Source organism: Macrobrachium rosenbergii, chromosome 17, assembly GCF_040412425.1.
Source record: "Macrobrachium rosenbergii isolate ZJJX-2024 chromosome 17, ASM4041242v1, whole genome shotgun sequence".
Taxonomy (NCBI): Eukaryota; Metazoa; Arthropoda; class Malacostraca; order Decapoda; family Palaemonidae; genus Macrobrachium; species Macrobrachium rosenbergii.
Genome location: NC_089757.1, coordinates 24,307,792 through 24,318,264, shown reverse-complemented (window position 1 = coordinate 24,318,264; position 10,473 = coordinate 24,307,792).

Here is a 10,473-nt window from a genome sequence, read left to right as displayed (position 1 = left end):
GAAGGATTAGACTTATTTTACGTGGCTAAGAACCAATTGGTTGCCTAGCAACAGGGCCTACAGCTTACTGTGGAGTCCGAACCACATTATAGCGGGAAAATGTATTTGTATGTAATAATGTACATATGCATACATACGCGCAACACATGTTTGCTCAAGACACCATTCTTTATCAATGCTGTTGCATAAAAGTTCCGTTTTGAGCAAATTCCCTTTTCATCTAGTCGTCTACCACCAAAATTGACCATATTCTTTTAGTGACCCAACCCACACCACTCGTCGTAAGCCTTTCTTTCTTTGTTGAAAAAGGGCCGAAACTTCAAACTACAAACCAGCAGGAAAAATTGTCATTCCTATTTTCTAATGACTGTGGTAATACAATTAGACTAAATAACAAGAAAAGGAAGTTAGTCCAGAGCTTTATACCCTATTTTCAGTTTTAAAAAATCCCCATTATTAATCTCGAGACATAAACAGCTTTACAGCGAAAGAACAACAATCGATGACCGGGATCAATATAAAACCATGGCTTCTCCTTTCCCCTACCACCAGTCTCTCTCTCTCTCTCTCTCTCTCTCTCTCTCTCTCTCTCTCTCTCTCTCTCTCTCTCTCTCTCTCTCTTCCAGTCGCTTTGAGTGATTAAAGTTATAAACTCTGACGAAATCCATTGAACATGCTTCAGTAACCCAAGTCAAAGCGAACTTTCGCTTGAATACCGAATCAAAACTAATGGTGATCGTAGCATGGCTATGTTATATTCAAAAATTTATTTACACTGAGATAGTTCAATTACAGTTTCTATATAAGTCAATAAATGGAAAATAGCAAAAATTACAGTTTCATATGGAAGTATGTATGTATATGCGTAATGTATTTACATTTGCGCGTACGTTTGTAAGTAATGGGTAATCATTTACATTATTCCATATTCTGGAATACTTGCGTTCCACCGATAAATATCGTCGTTGTAGTTAAAAAATTTTTATCACAAAAATCGCTGAGATTGACATTAATTTAAATCATACAGTTTTATGTTTTGATACTACCCGAATTGGCTGTGTCACCCAAATCATCTCACGGGTTCTCATTTTATAATTTTATTATTATTAATTTAGTAAATGAAACCTATTCACATGGAACAAGCACACAGGGGCCATTGACTTGAAATTCAAGCTTCCAAAGAAAGTTGGTTTCAACCTCCCACCGCAGACCACACAATGCAGCAGTAACTGATCATGATACAGAACCAGTGATTTTTCATCGCCCTGGGGGAGACGCGAACCCGCGACATCTGAGTGGCATGCCACGACACTAACTAACCACTATACCAACGGACTGATATTTTATGTTGTGGGAATTTCCGGAAGAAATTAACGTATTTGTAACTTATTTGGTTTACTTAAAGTCATTTTTTTCCTTAGAGAGAGAGAGAGAGAGAGAGAGAGAGAGAGAGAGAGAGAGAGAGAGAGAGAGAGAGAGAGAGAGAGTCCTTACAGTCAGGATTAATGTTTTCATAAGTTCTCCGCCAGCATGTTGATTAGAATCACTCTTGATTCCAAGATATTTTTCTTTACAATCAACAAAGGCCAAGAGACTCAACAAAAGCTTTTTTTTTTTAATCCTAAACCTTAAAATAATTCAGGTTGGACGAACTGTAACACAGCTGATACCAAGACTACATAGATAAATGCAATCAATCAATATGCTGACAAAATCAATATAATTAACTGAACAATTCAAATGAAATAAAAACAAATGTGTCATGAGAATACTATATAACCAAAAACATATCTGTGAGTATTGGTCCAGGACGAAGGCGTAAAGAATAATCCTTGATAATAGCCTACCAGTCATAAATGCCACTAATGAGGTTAATTAGACGAAGGGAAAGGCGGTTGGGAAGCCGCCCAAGAATTGGGGATCCGTTCGGCAAAATCGAGGTAGCCTCATTTACCACATGTCATGAGCAACCATCGGTCTCTGAAAATGAAGCATTCGTAATATATATATATATATATATATATATATATATATATATATATATATATATATATATATATATATATATATATATATATATAGATATATGTATATATATATATATATATATATATATATATATATATATATATATATATATATATATATATATATATAAATATATATATCAATATATATATATATATATTAATATATATAGGGAAAATATATATATATATATATATATATATATATATATATATATATATATATATATATATATATATATATATATATATAAAACCTTCAAGATTAATAAAAGGGGGAAAAGTCACGAGGGCCACGGAGATTTGGAGATGATCTAAATAGCCGCAGTAATATTTTCATATGATCAAGTAATGACAACAGCTTCAGGGAGCTCTCTCAAGAATAAATGGTGCGCATGATAAATAAATCAACTTGATAAATCAATACATAGAGGAGGTGCCACTATAAGATTACCAGTCAAACTGCTAAAAATTGGAAAATTATCTTCGAAAGTACACACATTCCCAGAAAAGTTTATAATTACACATAAAACACACACACACACACACACACACACACACACACACACACACACATATATATATATATATATATATATATATATATATATATATATATATATATATATATATATATATATATATATATGTGTGTGTATATATATATTTACATATGTGTACACACACACACACACACACACACACACACACATATATATATATATATATATATATATATATATATATATATATATATATATATATATATATATATATATATATATTATAAAACACCTATGAATACTCCAACAGGAGGCACAACCTACACATCCCTAACAAAAAGTAGATGACAATGAACAACAAAAACTCAGAACGCGGAAAAACCTGCCGCATATAATATACTACCAACATTCATAGCTGGGATCTAAAACAGCAACTGCGTTTAAATGTCCATAATTTCTGTTCTTACTCATGAATTACAAAAACTTTTTTCTATATGACATCCATCACAAATGTATAGTTGCCAGGTTACTGCCTGAGTTAAGTTAAGTATATTTTAGTTTAACCAGACCACTGAGCTGATTAACAGCTCTCCTAGGGCTGGCCCGAAGGATTAGATTTATTTTACGTGGCTAAGAACCAATTGGTTACCTAGCAACGGGACCTACAGCTTATTGTGGAATCCGAACCATATGACGAGAAATGAATTTCTATCACCAGAAATAAATTCCTTTAATTTTCATGGGCTGGTCGGAGAGTCGAACGCTGGGCCAACAGCGTGCTAGCCGAGAGCTCTGCCCACCCTCCAGTGAAGAACTAGGTTACTGCCTGGTAGGGTGCTCATGGTATAAACTTTACAAATGGCACCAAATTATTAAGTATTTTTCTTCGGCATGTATTTTTAGTCTAAAAAACACTCCTTTCCAATATCTCGGAACTATACTCGAGTAATGGAAATTACATAAAGATAGGCTGCAATTAACGGGGTGAATGCAAATAATACAAACTAAAAGGAATTAAGGAAGCTTGTAATATCCATATCCTAACCTAACCTAACGTAGGACGTCGTGTCCTGGGCTTCTTGGCAAAATGTGTGGTAAACATTAATTGTCGTTATTACGAAAAAAGATACGCAGAGGCCAGCTTAAGGGACTCATTGTCCCTTGAAATAAACGGTAATAAATATACACACAAACATCAACAAATAAAATTTATAATTTTTAACTCACAACTACAGTATATCTAAGTAGCGTAACTGTTCAATTACGACAGATGTTACATACAACAAGAAAAAATGAGCCGAAGTTTCTTCAGGACAATCGAGTTTTCTGTACAGCGTAAAATCAATGCCACCGAAAATAGGTCTATCTTTTGATGGTCTCGGTATAATGCAGCAACGCTTTATCGTTCAAAATTTGCCGCAAAAAGAAGTGGGTGACGAAGCCTAAGTACAGATCTAACATTAAAACTTATGCTTTGAATCACGTCAAGAAATAAACCTATCCAAATACTACACACATAATATATTTGATGTGCCAGCTAATTCGGACACCTAGTCTCAGACTGCCACTCAGGGGCTTCGCGAGATTCCAAGTAACCGTGACTTCAAAAACAGGCGCGGTCATATGCTCGAGGAGGCATGAGAAAACTACTCAAGTCGTGCTTGCGACTGTATTCTGTCTGAACATTGCCTCTTGGGGATCACCATCACGGAATTAAGTACATGACAATCGGGAAATTCTGAGAATTAGAAATGGTTCACTAATTCGACAAAACAATATCGCCCTTGCTTTAACCATCCTGTCAATTAAGTATTTGATTTTGGGAGCCAAATAATTAGCAAAGTAAGAAATTACTATAAAAAAGATAATTTAATAACTGATGTTAATGGAATATAAAATCATTAGTCCGTACGAACTAAAAATGAAAAGGAGGGGACGGATGGTTGGGATCACACTCGAATATCAACCCTAGACAAATGTCCTTACAGTGTTCATTAAAAGTGCCATAAGAGAGAGAGAGAGAGAGAGAGAGAGAGAGAGAGAGAGAGAGAGAGAGAGAGAGGGAAGTTTCCAACCGTTCTTGATTCCCAATTGCAATGAAAGTTTTCCGAAGTGAAGAGGGCATTGCAATCAAGTTTTGAGAGGCAAATCTCATTAGTCTGAAGAGGAAGACAGTATCTTTTTTTAAGGATGTCCATCTTACCCGTTATCTCAACTTGAATTCGTCCGCTGACTGTGAAAATGAAGGTCTAACTTTATCTCCTGAGATGAAAGCGATGATGATGATGCCTAGTTAAAAGGACGAACGGATCGGAGATACAAAGTGTCTTTTCAGGAGAGAAAATGAAAAGTTTTGAATTTAGCCATTCTTTCACTCCATGAAAAACGTCCTAATTACCGGTCGATGGATCTCAGATTGAAAAAAGTGGAAGGAAACTCTACCCAGCGACCTCAATCACCGGCGTCACCATGCATCTAGCTTTCACCTGTGCAAAAATGTTGAAAACGACGAAAAGCATTTACCTCGAACGAGATGAAGGAATATTTCACAAAGGGAGAAAAAGAGAGAGAGAGTTCTCGATTTTCAAAAGACAACCTCCTTTATAAACTGGCTTGAACAGAGCTAATGACAAATTAGTTGTCTGTCGCGCATCGTAATTAGCCAGGCCAATTAGAGCAAGCGAGCAAGCGTTGCAATATGTAAGATTCACGGTTTTTCTTTTTATGGTCACGAAGGATGGAAAAAACTACAAAATACCAATGATTAGCACTTCCATTCTAAATGTCTTGGTGCATTTTCATAATAAAAATCATGACGCAGAAATAGACTTTCCGATTTTGTATCGGTTCTGTGAATAAAAGTCAATCTGGTATTGAAGAGATCTTTATAAACTTTGCCTAAACCCATCCATCCTCCTTAAAAATATGAAATCAAATTCCATACTTCCATTAAGGTTATTTCAAACTCTGACCAAAGCTATGTAATGTGTAACGGAATGAAAACTTTTCTAATATTAATAAAGCATTTCACTCCCTGTAAGTTTGTTACAAAGTGAAGACACCCGAAAAGATCACATGAGTGGAAGACACATTTACATACACTTATGTCAGAAAGATGTCAAGGTCAGGGTCATGCTTACAGATCAGCCAAGGACATTGTCGTAGAAACACACCTTTTTATTTATTAAAGGGAATTCGACCGCTTCTATTTAATCTTATGACGCCACTCAAAACTTATCAGCAGCTTTCTTTACTTCAACAATTAAAAATCAAACTTTCTCTGTCTAATATATATGTTTTTTTCTGCAAAAGATGATGAAAACTTATATGCATAAAATATTCCGTAGGCGTAAGTGCCTACGGATAAATACCCCATATAACGAATTTAAAACAAGTAAAAAACGTAATTCGTAAAACTTAAAAAAATGTATGTATATATATATATATATATATATATATATATATATATATATATATATATATATATATATATATATATATATATATATATATATATGTGCACATACATATATATTCTGGTCATAAAATAGATACTCACGAATATAATAGTTAAGATTTTAAAAGCTTATGAATCCTACATGTCGGACGGAAAAGCAAGGAGAGCAGCACAAGCCATTATCAGTCCATATGTAAGCGTTGGTAAAGAAACCAGATCCTTTCAAATCTTATTTCAAATCTGAAATTTTTACCCCTAAAGGGAATGTCAGGCTTCCAACAAGACACGAATACTCCAGAATATCCATCAAAGGAACGAACAAACATTCTCTTGTGTTATACCGCTCAACAGCTCAACTCGAAGGAAGGGAATTTTCTCTGGAATATAACGGCGTCTGCCTACGTCACAAGACACAGAAACTGTGGAATAGTCACTGCATCAGAGGGAAAGGAGTGAAAGCCAGTGCAGACGTCAGGAAATTGCGAAAACAAACTGTAAACAAGAGACGCGGCTAAGTGGTGGGCAAAGAAGCCATCTATTTCTGAAGGGATTTAATATTCATCAATAAAAAGCCAGGTACCCCAAAAAAGGCAATAAAAATCGTCCGTTGCCAACTGGTAGTATTGATCCGAATTTACTTGCATGGCAGGGTCTGTGTAATCGTTAGACTAAAAGAATGGGTACTGTATCTCGCTTGCATAGTTCTTCCGACAAGAAAACATAAGCCAAGTTGTACATATGTATACATACATACGTGTGTGTGTGTGTGTGTATATATATATATATATATATATATATGTGTGTGTATATATATATCTTTATTTTTAATCTTATATATATATATATATATATATATATATATATATATATATATATATATATATATATTAATATAAATGTGTGTGTGTGTGTGTGTGTGTATAAGATTAAAATAAAAAGATTAGAATGAGATTTTTATAATTTTCTCACTCCTATACATACACACACATACTGTATATACATATATATACATATACATATATATATATATATATATATATATATATATATATATATATATATATATATATATATATATATATATATATATATATATATTTATATAATAATATATGTGTGTGAGTTGTATATTATATATACTGTACATATATATATATATATATATATATATATATATATATATATATATATATATATATATATATATATATATATATTTATATAATAATATATATATGTGTGAGTTGTATATTATATATACTGTACATATATATATATATCTATAAATATATATATATATATATATATATATATATATAGTATATATATATATATATATACATATATATATACATACATATATATACATACATATATATATATATATATATATATATATATATATATATATATATATATATATAGATATAGATAGATAGATAGATAGATAGATAGATAGATAGATACATAGATAGATAGATAGATGGATGGATAGATATATAAGAGTGAGAAAAGGATAAAAAATCTTATTCTAATCTTTATTCTTATGATTAATTGTGAGTCAAAAAATAGTATCGATGTATCGATGAATGAATTAAATTGCAAGAGTCCAGAGAGAGAGAGAGAAAATAAATTCTGCAAATTACTATGCCTATTCATTTGCCGTCCAAGCCTACATTTTTTCAACCATTTAATTTTTCACTTTTGTTATTATATCGATTACACGTAGCATTAAATATAAGCAACAGACATAACCTTGGCTATTTTACCTTAAACATTTTTGTTTTATTTCTGAGGGGAGGTCGGACTGGTATGAATATTCTTCTTTCGTTCACAGAAATTTTTTTATGATTACTGAATGCCATCATAACCTCCGTTTATTTGCCTTGAAATAGCCTCTTTTAACTTCCTATCTTTTCTACTCATCTCACTATCATTTCATCTCCTCCAGGATTTGCATCATCGGAAGTGTCACCAGAAGGTGATCAAGTTACGAAAAGAAATGTCAAGTGAAGCCGATACTTAGAAAAATCGTCAAATATTCATAACATTAAGTTAAATAGGTATATTAAATGGGTGGTAAAGCTCATAAGATTATAATTTGTTCTTAAAAAAATACATATTTGATTCTAGAACGATTAAAAGTAGGTATAGCTCCACAGTATTGTGAAAATCGATTAAAAATATATAAATTGTTCTTTAAAAAAAATCAGCTATGCTTGATTCAACTGAGGAAAATCATCGATCCTAAAGAATGTAGTTTTGTTCACTGTGCTGAATTGATCTTCATAAAGTTTTTCCAAAAATGCAGTATTTTTCATGAAAATAATTAAACATATGATAATTCTCACACATTCGAAACTAGATATAAAACTGAGATATAACAGCCTCAAGCCCTCGACTGAAAGCACTACCGTTTTCCCAAGGTTACTCAGCCTCTTATACAGCTTAATCCTCTTCCTCAACTTCTATACTCCTCTGCAGGTAAAAAGTATTTCAATAAAAGAGCAAAAAATGCCTAATTAATATAAATGAAGGAAAACATCTTAATAAACGGAGGAAAACATCCTTAATCTGCGCAAAGTACGATCATGCCTTTTACAGTGGAATCCTGAGGTATCCTAAAAGACAGGATACTATTTGTATCTACTTGCAGAAGTAATATAGGGATACAGTGCAAGAAAACGCAATAGAACCATATCAAAGGGACCCACGAAACATCAAGAGGAGTTCAACTTCTGGACATATTGGCCAACTTTCTGAAAGAGAGGCTGCAATTACTGCTGGTCTATAATAGAAGAGGCACAGGCTAGTGGTTGGGGTTGGGGGCAGACAACCAACTTATTGGGCATCTATAAATAAAGGAGGAGACAACCAGTTGACAGACCAGTAAAAGCAAGACCGAGCACAAGGATCTCGGATTCCAAAGATGGTTTTAGACCGTATAGAAGGTGACGGGAGGATGAAAATAGTATTGACCGAGCACACAGGCACGGTGAAATAAAAAAGCTGTGTTGAACTTTTGGACAGATCAAACAACAAAAGTCTTCGAAATTATCTCTCAAAATTGGTGTTTGGTCCGTGGTTAAAATTCCTTATTGAGAAGGACAAAATACTTACAGCATTAGATAAATAAAATGGAATAATTAAAAACAAATTACCATCTCCCAAGTAAAGAAGAGACTCTTGCACTGTTAGGTAGAAACAAGTCGAAGAGATTCGAAGAGATTTTCCCTAAACCGAATGAGAAAGCATTTGCAAAAATGATCAGACGTAATGAGTTGTTCTCAAGAACAGGATTAAACATCTAAGACTCTCACTCGCTCTCTCCCTTGACTTCAAGTACCTCACAAGTTCGAAAGAGAATAGAAGTACCTTTATGCAAAGGCTCTGAGCCCTAATGCCACCAGTATATAAGGAATCTGAGCGAACAAGCGACTTGTACTTGTTCAGAGGAAACCATGCATAAGCGTCTCTCTCTCTCTCTCTCTCTCTCTCTCTCTCTCTCTCTCTCTTATCTAATGCTATTTGTACGGGGAAGGAAGAAGAGAAATATTATATGAAAAAAACAGAAGACTTGAAGAAGAAAGGAAATCAAAATGACGTGAAATAAGGAAGTTCAAACTATTATGGCTGTCATTACGTGGGTTCCACGGTCAACTTCTTCCTGAACATCACAGACTCAAGTCAGGTAAATAAAAAATAATCATTTCGTAGTTCCACTACAGTAGGAGCGCTGGGGACTTTCCTTCTTAATTAAACACGGACTCCCTCTTGAATGAGGGAAACAGGAATGTAGGGTATATTAGTTGTTGAGGGGTACTCAATCTTTCGAGAGCCATAATAAGTATTTGAGCAAATAAGTTGTAATATGAGATTTTATATTTTAAAAATGACGTTCCCATATTCAATACGCAAAGTACAAAATAATAAATATGAAATGCAACATATTTGGAATTACAAAAAATATTTAGAATATTTGACATAGCAACATTCATAAATGGGACCTCAACATCTACGGATACTGTGAAAAAAAAACCGACGATATTGGTACAACTGGAAATACTGGCCATTATTTTTAACACCAAGATGTGCAACTGCCGCCAGGGGCAGGTGCTCAGATGCTTGTACTTTTGTTTCTCTTTCAATATCAAGTTTGGAACATCTTCATATCCAAATCGCACCAAACAATTTCACTCCGATGGCCTATGACTCATTTCGCTACTTTCTCACATTCCAAATGCATTTTCGATCGATCGATCGATCGATCGAGAGAGAGAGAGAGAGAGAGAGAGAGAAAGGGAAAATTTCTCGTTTACTTGTAAAATCATTCACTTTTTTATGGCAATGTAGAATTCAGGATGTCATTTTCCTGTCAATCTTTGCAGTGCTCTACTGAACACTTTTCTTTTGAAAAAAACAGACCTCAAATTCGTCTCCTGCTTCCTTGTTAAATAAGAGATTTCCTCTCAGAGTTACTTTTTCC